The sequence below is a fragment of the Tamandua tetradactyla genome, chromosome 22 (genome assembly GCF_023851605.1).
Source record: "Tamandua tetradactyla isolate mTamTet1 chromosome 22, mTamTet1.pri, whole genome shotgun sequence".
Lineage (NCBI taxonomy): Eukaryota > Metazoa > Chordata > Mammalia > Pilosa > Myrmecophagidae > Tamandua > Tamandua tetradactyla.
Window position 1 is genome coordinate 4,902,638 of NC_135348.1, and position 19,947 is coordinate 4,922,584.

Sequence of the window (19,947 nt, forward strand, 5' to 3'; positions counted from 1 at the left end):
CAAGCACAGTCATAGGTATTCATGTAATACATGGCAGGGATAGGAAGATCCTAAGATGAAGAGGTCATTTTTGTGCGCTGTGCTGGGGTTCCACGTGATTGCTGATTTCTTAGGTTTCTATTCCCTCAACTTCTACTCTCTCTCAGAGAGTCATTAGGTTATTAACAAATAGCTGTGAGATTTCCCCCAAAATCACACGAAACCTTGAGAGATATATCTCCTATTTCTTCCCCCTAAAATCCCTGCATTTGCCTGTTTGTTTCCCTTCACCACTTAGGATTTTGAGTAATAAATATTATTAAACAATGGAAGAGAGGTTGATGAACTTAATGCGTGGATCATAGAAGGAGTGAGTAATCAGGCATTGAGAGGAAAAACAATTCTGTGAGATGTAGAGGTTTGAGTTAGGATTTGGATCTATTCGAAGCTTCAGGGGAGATGTGAGATCCAGAAAATCAGTTGAACAAGGGGGTATTCTGAGAAACGTTAATGGTGGTTTTGGATTAGAAAGCTTTTGGCAATTTTTCACAGATGAAAGTAAATATAATTTCATTTTAATTATTTATTCTCTCTAAATTCCTTCGAAAGTAATTAAATGTAGGGGTTGAGTCATTCATTCCCTTAAATTCTGTAATTTTTGTTTTGGGAGTTCATTTTAGAATTTCAACCTTAGGGGCAGCAGTCACCTAATGAGTATATCAATATCATTCAATAAATTCAGAAATCTAAAATCTCTCTCTCACAGAGAGGAGAAAACTACTTTTTTTTCCTCACACCTTCAAGAACACCTGTTTGCTTAACAACGCGAAAGAAATTTCAATCTCAGACATGAGATCATTTTAATGTTTCTGCCTGATCTGCCAGCCAAGAACCAAATTTCCAGAGTCTTAGTTGCTAATTTTGAACTTGTAATTCAAGTTTCTAGTACAGGCAAATTGCTAATGGAAGTGTAAGCAATTTTTTCAAGTAATGTCCCAAGAATTGGCTTTATCATATATATATATTCGGTGCTCTGTGGATGGTCAAGGCATGGTCATGAAATGGTTCAAATATGAACTAGTTCAGAGCAGAAAATTCACTGCTTGTGTGAGAATTTGTAAGGCACACATTCGAGGGTGTTCACAGTCACAAAATTTGTTTCATATGCAATATTTTTCATCCACTGACTGAGGTGGAAGAATGTATGACTAGGTGAGCCACTCAGAGTTATATATCACCTTGCTAAGGGCAAAATACATACAAAAAGGAAGGGAGACTTATTTTATTGTTCCTCATCATTCCCCCCCGCCCTATTTTCCAATTCCTTGGTGTCTAGAAATTTGTTGATTGATTGAGAATTTTGATTGCATTTTTGATGAAATGAGGAATTTATGATCACATTCTGAAGGAAGGGCTCAGGGAAGCACAACCAAGCATCATATTAGAAAAGTGAGCATCATAAAAGAGAAAGGGGTGAAGAAAACGGGGTGAAGGAAATGGTCTCTCTTGTAGAGAGACACGTCTGAGTCAGATACAGATGGAAACTGTATTCCAGGAAAAGAATTTTTTTCCCAATAAAAATGTTCTCCATTTTTATTCACAGTGCACAAGAGTCTCCTTAAAATGGTAAAATAAAGGTTTGTACTTGGGCAGCAGCTGCTTAAAGTAATCCCAATGATATCATTAGGAAACCTTGAACCATATCATAACCCTTGACATACTCTCCTCCTGCCCGGCAGTGTCCCAGCTGGCTAAGTATAAGCAAAGAGAATTGGCAGGATCACTTACCTTGTAGAAAACTCCAATTGTTTCTCCCCATTTGTCTTCCTGATAGTAAGGAATCACCAAACCCAAGCCCGTTTTTTTTTTGTTTTTTTTTATTTAGAAGAGGTAATTTCTTGAATGATGAATAGGAAAAGCGCGAGAGAGAGGTGTTAGTTACTCCATTCCACTTCCTAAGACTGGCAGTGCTCATGAGTAATTAAAACAGCTTTTTTTGTTTTATCCCCATCAAGTCCGAGCCTTCTCTCAGACGCAGCAGACAATATTCCAACACCATATGTGATCTCTGGCAACACAAGAAAGTAGCTGTAGAACCACATGAAATGAAGTCAGTGTCCAAGTTTTGTCCATCCAGCTGCCGTTTATTCAAGCAATGTAAATCATCCATCCATGTATTCAAGTCAAAGCCATTGCAAAACCAGAGAAGGCAGTATACTAATTCTCAAGATTCTCTACCCTTCCTAGCCTCCTAGGCTTCTAAGGGTTTTGTGAGGGTAGAGGATCTGAGTATTGACTGCACTTCTTTGGTGTACTTTTCTGCCAGTATTTGTGCCTACAATAATTACTCTTTTGAAGTCATAACAAGGGTCACAATATGAGTAATTCCACAGAATGAAGAGTTGTGATTTGGGTCTGTTACAGCTATTTGTTTCCCTTTGTACAGGATATGATGCCACGATGGGGCTACCTTAGTCATTGAGTCTATCAATCCTATTTTTTTGTTTATTTTTTGACACAAGTATCACTTCCCCATATTCTATATTCTTTGGAGGAGCAAGACAGTTTCTCTTTTGCTTTCAATGAGTTGGAGAAGATTATCCAGTGACTTTTATTACATGAATCAACCATGTTTTCACAACTGAGAGGACAACTCTGTAGACAGAAAGTGCAAATTCTAACGTTTTCTGTTCTGTTCCTTAGGAAGAGTATTTCTATTACTAGTCTCCGAGTTTCACCAAGGGATTCAAATGGACCAGTCATTCTGCTCCTGGCACATTATTAAAAGTGCTCTAGAGAAATCACAGAGAGGAGAGAAGCTGGAGTGTCAATAGAATTGTTTTGGAGTGATGCATTTAAATATTTTTGTGTCTGCAGACTGGTTAATGAAAATTTTACTGATAAGGAAAGTAATATGGTATTCAAATATTTAACAATTGCTAAACAGAAACATCACAATGCCAGAGCTGATTTCTAGAGGTCTATTCTAGTCATTATTTTTTTCAGAATAATAATAAGCCCTCAAAACCTTTATTTAATAATAGCTAATAAGTATGATAAAACTGAATCCAGACTAATGTAAAATACAGTGGTTTTCCTGTTATCATGGGCTAAAATAAAAATCAATAACCATGGAAATAAAACAGTAATATGCAGAACTTATGTTGAATACCGAAAATGATTTCGTGTATGAATTAAGTCATGAATGTGACCTTTCAATAATTCCAAGCAAGGATGCAATCAACTAGAGGCTATCTTGTAACATACAGAATTCTAGAAAAGTGATATAATAAAAATAAACTAAGTTGCTTATTAAGGTGGTCATTTTATAATAACATTATAAATAAGAGTAGTTGAATGGTTGGACTTCAGTTTCTTTGCTGTAAATGCAAAATGGGAGCAGTTTTGTTTAATACTCACATAATGAATCACAGGAAAATAAATTGAAGGCCAGTTTACTGTCTGCATAATCTGGACATCAAAGGGATTATGCTCGCCTTAAAACTACTCTTAAAATAAAAATGTGCATAATTGATCCTTCATGCCTCATTAGTGTGTATGTATGATTGTGAGTGTGTTTTCTTAAAATCTTATGAATGAGAATTGAGAGGCATATAGACATAGACACATCTTTTTCATTTATTATATTATGTTTCAATGCATTTTTACAACACCTACAACATGTTAAAATCCTTTACGTCTTGAATTTTGGAATTTTAAACTGTGTTATCATCTTTTGTACACAATGCCAAATTATTTCTTTTAAGGGATGGGTAAAAATAAATAAATTGTAATGGTATAAATAGATAAACAAACGAAAAAATAATGGATATAAGCAGCACCACTATCGATTGTTGCAAAACATCACTACCTTGTTTGACATCTTTCTCAGTGGTGGTGCCAATAAATTCTTCAACATGACATTGCCATGGTTATTTAGAACGAAAATGTCAATTTCATGCTTTTGCTGACAAAGAGGAAGATCTGATGATGCAATACAAGCTGCCCATTGGACAGAGGAGATACCGTTTGCAACTGGTCTTGTGATGGGTATTCTGAGGTCACCATCAGAGTCTAAGTCTCTATCTCCTACTTAATGAGAAACAATCTGGGCTCTCTTGGTACCAAACTTTTCTATTACTTGAATAAGAGTGGGGTTTGTATGTTGGACAGGATTCAACCAGACTAGCAAAACTTGTAGGATATGCGTTTAGAGTTATAAGTGAGTTATACAGCTTTATATGGATTTATTGCAAATAATTGGCACACCCAAAGTTATGTGGGCTGGCAAAGCAAATCCAAAATCTGTAGGCTGGATTTTAGGCTGAAATCCCTGCCTTATGTTTTATATGTGTTTTAACTCAAAATCTAAAGCTAGATTTTATTTTATATCAATCATACGTTTTTTCTGAATGTGTGTATTGCAGTATATCATTCTGCTTCTCTCAAAAACTTCAGGACTTATCTACTTCAAAACAATCAGAAAAATTACAGCAGCTTTAGTACTATGTTTCCAGGGAAATTAAGAAAAAGGAGATGATTTTCTTTTAAAATTTCATCTCTATTGAACATTTCTACTGGAGCATAAAAGCTGGAAGTCATCATGGTATACCATATGACCCAGTAAAATTTCTCCAAGAGTAGGGGTAAATGTGACTCCACATGATGATAGGATCAATTCTTGCAAATGTAAATTTGACCTTATTTTATGGCCCCAAAAGGACAAAAGTATTTCTTTGTTATTTCAATGTGAACTTTATGTGATAGTTCCAATTTCAGATAATGGATGTGCTGAATTCACATGGATTATCTGACCGTAAAGGAATTCCCTAAATTCTGTAATCCTAGCTTTCTCCACCTGTAAAATAAACGGGAATGATACCTATTTTTCAGCATTGTTCTGAGAATCAAATGTGATTATTCACTTCATCCATACCCTTCACTAAGCAGATAGAAGGAATAGCTATTAAAGCATAATTTTATTATGACACGCATGGACTAAATGTGTAAGTCTAATGTGCTCTGCATGGACATTCTGCTTGTTTACCATAAATCACCAGTGCCATGAGCTGCAGAGGATGAGCTGCTCAGTGGTGTGAGCATAAGAATAATTGCCTAAAAGAAATAAGAAAATGGGAAGTGGGCAGGAGTGTAGTGCAATTTAAAAAAATAGATTTTAAAGATTTGTGTTCAAATGGTCATAACTAGCTGCATAGTTTGGTCGAGTCACTTTCATTCTCTGTACTTCAGTTTTCTCCTTTATATAATAAGGAGAACAATATGTACATTTTAGGTTTGTGCTGAAGATTAATTGAAATAAAAATAATACCAAGAACTTTACCGAATGCTTTGTGCTAACTAAAGGCTTTTTATATGTTATTTGTTTAATTTTTACATAAATCACTAAAGGTAAGTGATGGTATTATTTCTATTTTACTGTTGAGGGGATGGAGCATGTAGAGAAGTTGAATTTGCCTAATGTCCCTATACAAGTAGTTCTATCAGATTTGAATTTCTAAAAGCTGTGGATTTCAGCCCTCCACTAAATTTCTGGCCCTGTATTTGATAGTTGATAAACAGCTGGCATTTTGGTAAGCATTCAATTATTTTTATTAGCTTTCTCCTTTTCCTAATTAACTTCATGTCCAGGAAAAAGGAAGTAATTCTCCTGGGGTTGTTGGAATAGAATGGATGTCTCATTATTTTGTGAAAAGAACAACATAACAGACTAGTTTTTTTTTGTGTGTGTGTAGCCGAAAAAACATACTTTAATTGCTAGATTTGCATACAAACTCAAAGATGGATGAATTAAACAAGTGAATTTAAACATTGTCTATTTCCTCTGATTGAAGAAAAATATTTAGTCATAAGACTCAACTGGTCATAAGATAATCACTGTGTGAACAAAAACGACTCTTCCAAAAATAACTAGGAATGAACATCATTCTTTTTTGACACTGCTGAGTGGTAAGAAATTTTTCATTGTTGGAAAATTTTTCAACAATTGTCGTAATAATTAATTTCTATTATAAATGGTGTTAGATCTATGGCAGTGCATCAAAATGAACTTTCTCATTTGTGGCATCTTAATAATAATGGTCTAAAATTAAGAGGAATATGAATACCAACAAAATGCATTTAAAATTCATTCACAAATAACAGTGTTTTTATTTCTTAGCTATATATCTGGAAGCCAATATAAACTAATCATTGATATTTATGAACACATGGTGTATTTTTAGAGTAATGTGGTGTAACTAACATGTTCTATATTTAGTGGCACATCACCAAGTGCAGCAAACAAATGGATGACACTGGAAAATAGGAAATGAGGAAATATTTGATTCTGGTCCTTTATTTTGGTTACACAGCTGTGCATGTTTGACCAGATTAAGTCTTTGAATGGATGTAACTTTGATAAATAAGGTGTTGACTATATTTGATGGTGTTTTATTTTTGTTTTGTTTTTGCCCTAGAAGTGATTCCCTCAAGCGAAGGCTATAGAATTGTTGTTCTCCCAAAGGATCCAAAGGAAATTACCTGTGGCATGAAATGTGGTGGCATTGTACTCTTATTTTTTATCAAGATGTAATTCCAAAGATTCAGTAGGGATATCGGGTTTTCACCATTGCTATTAAAACATAAAACAAAATATCACCCTGACCAACAATTTGTATGCGACTCCATAAAGAGACCGATGAGAATGGACTTTACAGAGGTCTCTAGGTTTCCAAATTGCCTGGGAAGTATAACTACACTCCACAGTGGAATGAAAAGTCTCCTCTGGTATGTCAGGATTTTAAAACCCTGATAAAAACTCACATTAAGCAAAATTTAGCTGAAATATAACTCCTGACATTTATGAAAAGGTACATTTCTCTCTTGAACAACCAAAGCAGTTATCTATTTAACATCTACAGTTTCATAGCTGTTGTGGTGCACTGCAGTTTTGTCTACACGGAGATTGATAATGTTTCCCAAACTGGCACATTTAGGAGGATATTGAATCATACTCTCCATGTCAAAAATTTCAAAATGAAGTAAGAGAGAATCTAATTGGAAGACTACTTAGGGTGATTGCTCTTCAGAGACAAAATTTCCATTCATGGTATTTGGAGTCATTTATGGACTTAAATATGTGTTTCATAGCTGTGGTTACTAGTGAAAGGATGAGGGCAAAAATAACATCAATTCTAATTAACCATAATTTTGTAAGAGTTTAGATTTTACTTTAATGAATCACTTACGTAATGCCAGACAACATCTAAATAATTTTGTATTATGCTACTCTTCCTAATGATAAGTGAGACATTATTATCCACGTTTTAAAAATAAACTGAAGCACAGAGATTTTAAGTAACTTTGCAAAATCATGCAGCACATAAATTGCAAAACTTTCTTTTGAACCCAGCATATGGTCTTCCTAAACTAGCTTTTTCATGCTGTGCTGCCTCAGTGTGGCATGGTGTGGAGGGGGAGTTGTTCTGGTACCTCCACTGCCTCCTTCATCTGTTTTTCTGGTGATTGCATATACCTCTTCTGTGTCGGAAGTCTACCCCACCTGATTTAGGTGAGGGTGATCCGGCCCCCCAACCTCTACCTTAAGTCTAGACACTCAGAATGTTCCTGGAGGTTTGACAGTTGTATCCTAGGAAATAAAGGATTTCTCTACCTTACAGAAAAATACTTAATGAATTGTCACAAATGTCCCTAGCCTTAAAAAGGGGCCAACCATAGGAAAAAAAAAATAAAAGAAAGGCAGCATCAAAAGAAAAGTAGAATTGATAGACAAAGAAAATCTGAGTCGAAATAATATGTTTTAGTATATAAATCCAGGTGTGTCTGAAGTCAGTCGACCAACAAGTTTTTGGTTCCTGAACAAAGAATTTCCCTGTTTGCCTGTGAACAGTTATAAGAGCATCAGAAATGCCTTTCACAGGTGAGGAGACAAATGAAGAAAAGTCAACGTTAGCTCCACTTTCAGCATCTTGAAAATACAAGTTACGTCCTATTCAACTTTTCTAAATGTACTTTGAAGCACGCAAAAATATTTGTGGTGTGCAGAAAGGAATGACAGGGCTGAAATCTAGTAACACAGCGAAGCTAAGGACAGGTAAGATGGGGTCACAAACCAAGACCTGACCTCCACGGCAGTTATTGAGTTATTCGATTAACTATTAGATATTTCCTCTATACTTGGACTGAGTTTACAATGAACAGTTTCATCATCATCATAGTGTTAAAAATTATTGAAGTGTATTTTTCATATAGAGATATTAAGGATAAGCTTTACAACTTCCGACCAATTCACAATCCATATAACTCACTCTCCTAACAATGTGATGTGCATGCCATCACCACAGAGACCCCCTCCTGTCTTTCCCCAGACAATCCCTGTCACCTGTCATCTACTGTTCCACTTTCTATCACCGTAGATTGGCTTGGCCTGCTCGAGAACTTCATATAAATGTTATCATACAGTATAGACTCTTTTGCATCTGGCTTCTTTCTGTCTAGATGCTATTAATCTCTCTCTTCCGAAGAGCCAGAAACTGAGATTGGGAGAAAATGAATAATTAGTGACCAATTATTATTAGCCTAGAGTATCTCAGGCAGTAGATGTCAGAATCAGAGTTTTGTTCCAGAGTCCGGGTTCCTAAGAAGTAGATTCAATGGCCACCTGCTTGAATTTCTGTGGATTTAGCTTTTATAACTAAACATATTATCAAAGATTTAGGGCTTGAGTTTTATTATAAAAGATGCTTATTATATAAAGAAGAAACTAGCTAATAATAATTCTGTTATTCTTCATGTTACTATAGTGTACTGTATATGTATTTTATACATAAACCAGGAAATACATTAAAAAGTCAATTATCTAGAAATTTTAATAATAAAAAATTGTTTTTGATGGAATCATCTTACTGTTGAGAAATTGTTTCCCACCAAAAACCTTTAAAATGATCTCTACGTATTCCTTTTCATCCTGCATATGAAGAAACAGCTTGAATCTGGCAAAGAACAACAAATACAAAAGAGTTAAAATTATACATTAAAAAGATGAATGTATATGTATATCACAATGTAATTTGCAATGACATTAACAGACTCATCAGTTTAATTGATTATGACTGAAGCATTAATATAATGAAATTATTAAAATCAACATTGTGAAGTCAACGACAATATCATTGTGGCAAGGTTAAAAATATAAACTGCTATTAATCAACTGACACTGTAAGGATCAAGAAAACTATTTACAGAGGTATTTTCTTATTGAATTATTTGAATGAAATTACTTAATGAAAATGTTGGCATAATGATGCCATAAAGTATTGTCTTAGAATAAATTGCTGCAAACTCTCCATGATTTCCCACATGGAAGACCATTTTTTTATTGAAATTTAAAGCCTCTCATTAAGAACTCAGAAGAAAATTATTGGCACTCTGTGGGACTTTCCAGGGTGAATAGAAAATTATTTGTTTTTCTTCAGCACCATATAAAACGACGTATCTTGCATAATGGAAAAATAATGAAGCAGATGTGAATGGGGATAATAATGAATGCTCAAAGCTGCTTTTCAGGGGATTAATTATTGCCCTCTATATTTCTTCAGGCCCCTTAGCTGCTCTTGTTATGGTCATTGTTAATTCTATAATGGCTTATTTTGATAATAGTGTCAGGCATAAAAGCACAAAACTCTCTCCTACCCAAGGCTCATCTGGCTTTGTCACCTTCTCCACATCCTGAGCCTTACCACTGCCTCCTGCTGTCCCTTGTGAATTCAGATGGCATTTTAAATTGGTGAAAATAATTTAGGTTACAGAAAGTGCATGTAAGATAATTGATTGGGATATATTTTATTTCTATATTAGCAGCATTAAAGAGAATAGTGTGATTTGGACTGTATCAAGAGAATTATTTAAATCATATATTCTCAAAAAGAGTGATATTGCCTCCAAGGAGGCAAACATTGGCTCTCCAGGACAAAATGCCTTAGCCATTACAGTGGTTTGTTCCCTTAGTGCATAAGGACCACAGTGTGTAGACAGATACATAGTATATGTATGATATTGAACTTTCACAGCAGATACAGAGCGACTAGGGGGAAATGTCTAGAAGTGCTCAGAAAGGAAATGGTCGTGAACAAAAAGACTGTGAAACACTGATCAATTATGTTGGATACAGCAGAAATGGTTTCAATAACTGTGGTCATATTTAAGAATATTTTGTCAACATAATCATGGAAATAATGAAGTTAGAGTACTTGGTATTGTGGGATGGGGTGAAGGGAAATAAGCAATATCTTGGTGCATAAATTAATGGACCGCAGCCAAAGTTAAATGCATATTTTCAATAACATACTTTTCCTTTTATTTGAAAGAATGCATATAAAATTATTTTTCTTAAATTTTTTTTACGAGCTATTAAGCTAACATTAAACTAGCTCTAAAAGTATGTCATTAGCCTATTATGGCTAGGTTTGAATGCTGGAGAGATTGTAAAGGAGGATTGAGGTAACTCCCCCCAGTGAAAGGCAATTTTTTAGATAATTATTGCAATAGATTTTTGGTTTCATGGAGAAATAACGGCAATTTTTAGAAGCAGATCAAATATAGCCATACCTCTCTCAATTCTCAAATAGGAAGAATAATAATGATCAGGACCCATGAGCTAATTAGATCATGGCTTTCTGTTGAGGATTGGGGCTTTATTATTAGCAGGAGAAAGGTTAGAACTAACCTTGTTTGTGGTTTTCATTTTCTTTTGGGGATCATGTTTCCTGGTTGACTTATTCCAATCTGGCTTTCATGGGATGACATCTTTGAGAGAATTATGATTTGTATCTTTCCAACTGATGAGATCGTAGGTTATAACAAATCCCTATGTCTTCCATTAATTGTCCTTATGAATATGAAGCTTCTTGTCACTAATTTCATTTGCCAACCATCTTTTTATGAAATTTTAGAAAGTTAATTCTAAAACTTATGGATATGAATATGGATAACACCACTAAAATAATCTGACTCCTGAGGTGGCATGCTCTCAACCTATTCATAGGTTTTAATATTTCCTGGTTACATTATAGAAGTGTGAAAATTATTTTGAGGAAATTCATAGTTAGTCCTTCTTCAAACTTTGAGAAACTTTTAAAGGATGCCCAGGAGGTCCCTATTAAAAATTATATTAAGTGAAGACCCTTACTTCTAGAGCTCTTTATTTTACTCATTCCTTAATATACAGACTTTATTTTTCTGAGACTTGCAATAGTTCTTTGGATGTTTGGAGATCTTCAGAATATTAGAAAGATAATCTATTTCTTTCTTTATGAATAACCTTGCATAGTACCATAATGTTTGGAAGTGAGAAAAGTTACGTACCATAGCTATAATGAAAATCCAATTTTTAGATGATGCTGTGAAATTTTGTTTCAGATCTCCCTTCGGCTAAACCATCAATCTGTATAATATCCAGAGTTATTAGGGCCAGAGGTACGTACAGTGGACTCACACTACTAACCTCCTTTACCTTTGCTCTTTCAGGCAGAGTAGGTAGGCATCAGGGAAAACTTCCACTTTTTTCTCCTCCCTAAGTTCTTCTGTTATTTTTACACCACTGCTTTCCCTCACCTCCATTTTCCTCACTCTCTATAAATAGATCAGGCATAGGAAAGAATGGCGACATTTTAGATTTTTACAGGTTTTTCAAAACAATATCAACAAAAAGCCTTTACAAGATTAATAGGCATTGTTTATGTTAATTTTGACCAACTATTTAATCCTAACTGTGCCTCTGTCCAGTAAGAGTCTCTTTTCTCCTCCTTACCAAAGACTTCTGAGATGTCACTTATTTTCTAACTTGATATGGATTAAGACATTGAAGTCAGGGGGCAGGGTGAGGCAAGATGGCTAAGCGCTGAGAAAAAATGTCAGAAAGGAGCTGGGGAGAAAAATCCCTGCCTGTAAAAGTCTCCCTCAAGGGGGATGCTTTGAGTAGATTCATGGTGGGGAAACTTCCCTCCTGAAAACTGAGTAGAGAATGCCAGAGAGCACCTCCCCAGGTAACTTCTACCCACCTGGAGGATCTAGTCCTAGAAGCATCATCATATTTTAGGTCAGGAAAGGGAATGAGCAGATTCCTGGTACTCTTTATAAAGAGTTGTTGCTTCTTCCCTATCTCTGAATATCAAGAATCACACACCACCCCTTCATTCCTGTCTTCTACAAACTCACTTCCATTCCACAAAATATTGAGCCACAATGACTGGGGATATCCTGAACTTGTAGGAGTCATTGGCAGTCACTTCAGGTGTGTTCATGAACAATTTCCCACTTCTTCCACTGATGGGATGGGACGGGTGAGGTTGGGAGGAAAGTCAGACCCTTTGGGGTCCCCCTTGAAGCACTGCTGAGGAACATGACTGGAGTTGCTACGGTAAGAGTTGTGTAAGGTGGTACCCCACAAGCACCAACCTCCATTACCCTTGCTCTTTCAGACAAAGCCACTATTGTGTTAAGTCTGTAAAGTCTCACTCATTGAGGTTCCCCATAAACATCTGGGTGATTCATGCTATCGGTTTTGGGAATTACTGACACCCGAATCTTTCCCTTGTCATACAAGGTCCCATTCAAGAGCCTACAGGGAGAGAATGTAGTTTTTCTCCTACCTGAACCACGTTCAAGTTCTATGGAACCATATAGGATGGGTCTAATTCGTGAAGCATTTTCATAACCTTGAATATGTTATAATCTGATGCTTCTTTATAGAAAGGAAGAGAACGGTGTTTATGCATGCTCATGCTAATAACGTCTCGGTTTGAAATATCTTTTTAATATTAGGCCATCTTAGCATGGAAACCTTTCCTCTGAATGTAGCAAGTTGAAATTTTGTCTGAACATCTGTAGCCATATAGAATCAGAGAAACATACATTTATAATCTCTGCTCTCTGCTCCCTGCAAAAATGTTCAAAGTCATTGGGCATAATCATTAGGATCATAGGGTAACATTTCTGAAACAGTACCCATATCAATCTCAGCTTATTTATAGAGCATGCTAGAAATATATAAAATATCCCGTTTGTTAGTAATTATTCCTTTAGTTCCTTGAGGAAATCTCTTGTGCTCTTGTGCTTATGCAGAGAGTTGGCACATTACAAATGAGCAGACTGTCCACTCCAACCCCATGTTGTCCCACCCTGTGCACTTCTGCCTTTTCCCTGATTATTGCATCTATGGAAACCTTCTCTGCCATCTGTAGTGCCTGAGGGTTATATTATTTGTAGTTGCCATGGTCACAGATTTCAAGTAAAGTCTCAAATTATTACATATTTGTGTGTGCATATGTATGTGTGTTTCTGCATTTCAAATTAGCACACCTTTTAATTATTTGTGCCTCAATAAATATTATATTCTACATATATTCTAAATGGAAGTTACTTTGTAAAAATTCCTAGCTATGCAGTTGGTCCCTGAACCACATGGAATCGACAACATACATTTTAAAGGGTAAATTCATCAAAATTGAACTTGGTTTTGGTTGGAGCACTTAAGGCTCAGTTTTGTTCTCCAACCCCTGTAATGCAACATTTTCTTGCATGTAACAATGGATTTGAAGTAAACAACGGTAGTAGAGTTATGATAAAAGACAAAGAAAGTGAACTTGAATTATTTCAATTTTCATTATCTGTTACCACTTAGAATTTGTGTCTAAAATTTAAAACCAGTAGTCGAAGTATGCATGTGATTTATACTGTTTTTGTTTGGTAAGTACATATTTGAATTCATATTTTGAAACTGTTTCATCTTATGATTGCTTAAAATAATTTTGCTATATAGAAAAATGGAGTGATGAAAATGATTCTCTATGAGTCAAACATGCTAAACATGCCACTGGAGTAATAATTACTGTTCTACCCACATTGGTATTTAATGAGGGAAAGTATTACAATGGAGACCCTGTTGAGTGCCTCAACTCTTCCCTCCATGAAGTTGATGCTTATATGTGCCTATAATGGAATGTTTTTAGCTCTGCTGAAATCCCTTCAGCCCGATTCTTTTTGGATATTTTAAATTAGAGTTTGAATCTGAGACACAACCTGTTCATCTGAAAAATGTATTTCCTGAATTAAACTGTCTTTCACTCCAAGTCAATCCACTCAACACCGTTAATGCCTATTTTGATCTAATTAGCACTTGACACCATTTTGTTCGCAGGTTTGAGATCAATGTGCAATATTTCTTGAATATTTTATAAATTTTACTTGGTTTGGGTGAGGCCAAGGGCTTCCCCAGATTTCAGAGAAATGGACAAGACTACCAAATATAGGCCCATAACATCCAGGAAATTTGTGTCCTCTGGTAACTTGAAGAAATTCCTGGATCTTTATGCCTACACTCAGAGTCCAGCAGATGGGGCAGAACGTTTTCTTAGTTCTCAAACCAAGTCCAAACTAAGTCTGCCTTGAGTAAACATCAGAAATTTCCTGTTACCACCTTTGCAGTTCTAAAATTTTTAATTCCTCAGTTTCTGTTCTTTTTAGATTTTGCTAGATACCCCTTAGAATTTGACCTCTCAGATAACCTGTTCCATTTATATTTACCCTTGACAGAGCTACATGAAAGGAATCTTTGACCCCTTCAGTTTCCTTTTATTAACATCTAAACTTGATGATTCCCTCCTCCCAACAGTTCAGAGTGATGTACCATTCAAAATTGTTCATATCACCTTTTCTTACCTCATCAAGACCAATTGATATTACTCTTCTAGTCTCTTCCTTCATACTTCTCTTTTTCAGTTAATTTAATGTGCTTGTAAAATCACTTCTAGCAATCACTTTCTTTTTCACGAATCCCTCCCCAAGCCACTTCTGGACATTCTAGTATGGCAAGTTGTTTCTTTCAAGTGAATCATTCTGTGAGCAACTCTTGTACATTTTTTCACTTTTAGCTTCTACTCATATCTTTATCCTAAAATGCCATTACTTTTGTGTCTGGCTTATTTCACTCAATATGATGTCTTCAAGTTTCACACGTATTGTGGCATATATCACAACTCCGTTCCTTTTATGGCTAATATTCCATTATATGTATATACAGTACTGGATTTTGTTTATTCGTTCTCTGTTAGTGAATATTTGGATTGCTTTCACTTTTTGGATATTGTAAATAATGTTACCATAAATGTTGGTGACTGAGTCTCTGTTTTCATTTCTTTGGGGTGTGTATCTAGAAGAATTGCCAGGTCATATGGTTCTGCTGGTTTGGAGTTGTTACATATTCCATAAAAGGCCATGTTCTTGATTCCATCTCTGTGGGGACAGATGTATTGTGGGTGGGACATTTTGGTTCAATTGAGATATGACCCAGACCATTCCGCATGGGTCTTATTCTCTTTACTGAGGTCTTTCATGAGGATAAGAGAGAGGAAACACTCAGAGACATTCGGGAAAAACCACTGAAACCAGAAGCCAGGAGAGAAAGTCCAGCAGATGCCACCACATGCCTTCCCATGTGTTTTCGTTTGCTAGCTGCCACAATGAAATATACCAGAAACAGAATGGTTTTTAAAAATGGAATTTATTAAGCTGCAATTTTATTGTTCTAAGGTCATAAAAATGTCCAAATTGAAGCATCCAGAGAAAGATACTTAATTCCAAAGAAAGCACCAATGAAGTTCCAGGTTTCTTTCTAGGCAGGAGGGCACATGATGATGTCTACTAGCTTTCTCTCTTCATTCCATAAGCCTTCCCTGGGAGGTGTTTTCCGTATATAACTCCCAAGGTCTCTGGCTATGTGGTTCTAGAGCTTTTTGCAAAAAGGCCCCCTCTTCTACGGCTACAGCAAGTAACCCCACTGTGAATGATGGAGATACATCTCCATGGAAACCACCTAATCAAAAGTTACCACCCAAAATAGGGTGGGTCACATCTCCATGGAAACATTATAAAAGATCTCACCCAGCAATATTGAAAGAGGACATGACTTTTTGGGGGTACATAATAGCTTTAAACCGGCACACCATGTGACACAGGAACCCTGAACACCAATCGCTTTTCCTCAGAGAAGGTATCTTCCTTTTAATGCCTTAATTCAGGCATTTTCATGGCCTTAGAACTGTAAATTTGGCAGTTTTAGCAAGCCAAAACAATGTTCATTTTATGTTTAACTTTCTGAAGAGCTGCCAAACAGTTTTCCATAGCAGCTGCAATTAATGCCACTGAATTGCACATGTGAACTTGGTTAAAATGGAAAAATGTGTGTTTATGTGTTCTACCAAAGTATTTTTAAAATAAATATCATTGCCTTAGGAAGGACTCCCATCTACCCTGAAACCACACCCAAGACGAGATAAAGTTCTACCAAGACGTATTTTATAGTAATCCTTGTTTCTTTACTGCTGCTATTGCTGTTATAACTGCTGCTTTGTCTTCCTTTTCTTCTTCCTCAAACAGTTATCATCCTCATATTTATTTAATTTCTTTATTCTCAGTTAAGTTGTAGGCTTCACAGTAGCAGTGAGCATTTATGTCTTGTTCACTGTTTACTTTATCTCCAGAACTTCACACAGTATCTGCCATACAGAGGATGGCTAATAAATATTTATTGAATGAATGGATAAATAATTAAGTGAATGAATATCTCTTAGTTCTTCCATATGTCCAGCCTGCTAAAATAAGATGACGATAAAGGTGACTACAACACACAGTGAGAACAATGTAACAATTTGAGTTCAGGATCTTAACATCTATCTGATTGTCTTTAAAGAATGTGGGCATTTTCACTTTGGAAGGTTAATATTGCAGGTAGTCCCCTATGTCAATAAATGTAAAGGAAAGATAATTAACCATTACTGTGAGCTTGTTATCTGTGATGGAAAACTTTGGTATATAGCCACTAATGTCCCCTTATTACAAATAATGAAACACAGACTGAGCATTTCACTAAGATATGCCCATGACTTTTCCTCAGTTATTTTGAACCAATATTTTCTGGGCCCTCCTCAGTAAAGGATACACTCCAAGAACCCTAATTTAATCCAAGAGGCACAAGAGAATGGTGAAATTGGGCCCATCCATGCTTCACCCACAACAGCTGATTTGCATTTTGAACTTCCAGTAAAACTTCATTTGTAGAAGAAGATAAATGATTTTAAAATGTGTAGATGATTGTAACATGGCATTTTATCTTCCTGCATCAATGCTCAACACTTGAATGTTCTTTCCAGATCACTCAATTTTTCCTGGGTTTCTTCTCTGTCCTCAAATTAATCTCATCCACCCACTGAGCTCCTAGAGAAGAAAAGGAGGGGGAGGGGAAAATTCCATGTCAGAAACTACTGGTGGTCTAAATAATTGTTCATGGACTTCAAAAGCTACACTGAGACACACTGATACCCCTCAAAACCTGGTTTATTTGTTTACTTGTTTCTATTTTAATAACAAAACCAGCAAAGGAACAATATGTCCTCGTTGAGGAAGATTTCTGATCATATCAGCATCTGAATAAAAATTTTCCTAAGTGATGAATGTTACTGCTGTGTACGTATAAGAAAAGCGGCACCAGCACATTCATACCATTCATTTCCATACAATTCGTAAAGTTATTATCTATTTGGAATATTACCCACTTTTCTTCATGTACAACATAAAAATTTATGATGGATACCCTTTAAATGCATATCTAAAAGTAGGCATTACAATAAAGTATGATTTGTGATGGGAATAAGCCTTGCATCTTTATTTTTAATTGCCTTTCTCTTGTAAATGAACTCAGTAAAATATCAAAGTAAAGTGTATCCTATCATGGAAGAATACATCTGGATGACTTTCATAGTATAAGCTTTTCCGGTATTAATAATCAGAGCTATTCTTCTACTAAATTCCTCATACAAGCCTGAGTTCTCACTTTTTTATAGAGATGATTTTTGAAGCAAATATTCTCTTGTTCACTATTCTTTGGCTTTGTATATCACAAAACAGTAATAGTTGTGGATTTAAAATATGCCCATTGTGCTCTGAGAGACTCTTTATTTTTTTCCTATGGTGTTAGATGACAATTATGTTCATATATTGTAGGATACAAAATGATTCATAACTGTGCTAACTGTGCTAACAAGATATTTTATTTTATGCCATAAAGTCTAGAATGGTGTGACATAAAACTAAGCAGGATAGTCATCTTCTGAAAATGAACCTTTCCACTTAAGTTTGAAACTGCAACTTTATGAATAACATGCAATGTCAGCAAGTTTGCAAAGAAATAAATTTGAAATAAAACAGTAGCAAATACAATACACAGGAAAGAGCAGAATGCTTAGTGTGCTTGTTCATTTTATTTTGCATTATGTTTACAGCCACTGGAAGAAGTCAGTGATCGATTATGCACAGATAGCCATACCCTCTCCTGGGAGAGTAGTCAAGTTACCACCAATCCAAATTGTTCAGAAGCATGATTCAGCATGCCATCTTTCAGTTATAATCAGATATTATCTTTTCATAACGTGGCCATTTTACTTCCTTTTTTGGATTCAGGAAACCTCTCCAAAGTAAGGAGGGCTTACGATATCCCAAAAAGAACACAAACCTTTCACATAATATTTCATATACACAAACCCATTTTGCTGTAGTGGTGAAGGCAGGAATTTAAATTGTACAAACCTCAAAAAAAAAAAAGTGCAAACCTCTTGGTCCCTTAGATCCCAAAGCAAACCACCCAGAATCCCATTTGCAAGAGGAGCCCAAAGTGAAGGGAAGAAATGCAAAGTAGCTTTAGGCATCCAAGTTAGATCTGAATGCAGGTTGGATGTCATTCTGAGAAAGAAAATTTCATTTTAGTTGCAGTAGATAACATTTTTAGCCTTGGCAAAAGCAAACAAACCTCACTAGAAATTGTGTATATTAAAACACTAAGGGATTTACCAGAGCTCCCAAGTCATTGAGAAATTTTAGGGCAGATCAATATCCTGCAGATACTCTCTTTTTGACTAAAAACTTATAAACACAAAGTCAATTGCAAATCCATAACCCAGCACTTTGCTTAATGAGTGTGATGGTTAGACTCTGGTTTCAACTTGGCCAAGTGATGATGTCCAGTTGACTGGTCAGGCAAGCACTGACCTGACCATTGCTGTGAGGATATTTTGTGGCTAGTTGATGAACCAAAAGGCTGATATATTATATCATCAGAAGTTGATTGCATCTGCAGCTGACTGCATCTGTGTCAACTAGGGCAGGCCTCCCAGCACCAGGAGAATCCAATCAGTTGAAGCCTTTTAAGGAAGAAGAGACTTGTTTTCATGCTTCTTTATCCAGCATGCCTCTCCTGTGGAGTTCCTCCAGATTCATCATTGGAGCTGCCAGCTTCACAGCCTGCCCTGCAGATTTTGGACTCTTCCATCCTTGTGGTTGAATGAGACACCTTTATAAATCTCGTATTTACAGATATCTCCTGTTGGTTCTATTTCTCTACAGAATCCTAAATAATACAGAGAATGGGGTGACTCTTGAGAAACAGAATCTTGAAAATGGGTTTTTACAATTGGTTTTCTACTCTGATTCGACTCAGAGGCACTAATGACTGTTTCTGATAATCAAGATGGCGTTGACAGCCCATGGGGTAAGTTGGCAAGAGAGCTGTGCAAAATATCATCATTAGATTCTGCTAATTGTATGCTTATAAGAGGTGAGGCTCTGGGTGAGAGTTTTTTTTTGACAGCTTTACAGTTTTTTGTGGAATTAAGAAGTAAAATGATGTTGGCTGGTTGTTGTTAGATACTCTGTATACAGTGGTGAGGGAAAGGAATGAGCTGAAAGCTTCAAATTCACAACATAAGCACCATATGAATGATGTAAAAGTTTCCCTGTTTTCCCTGAAAGAAAATCTTATTTCCTGCACACTTGAAAACTCTGAAAACCCAGCACAGAGCTTCATTGTGCGAGTAGCAGATTCACAATGTAAACTAAAATCTC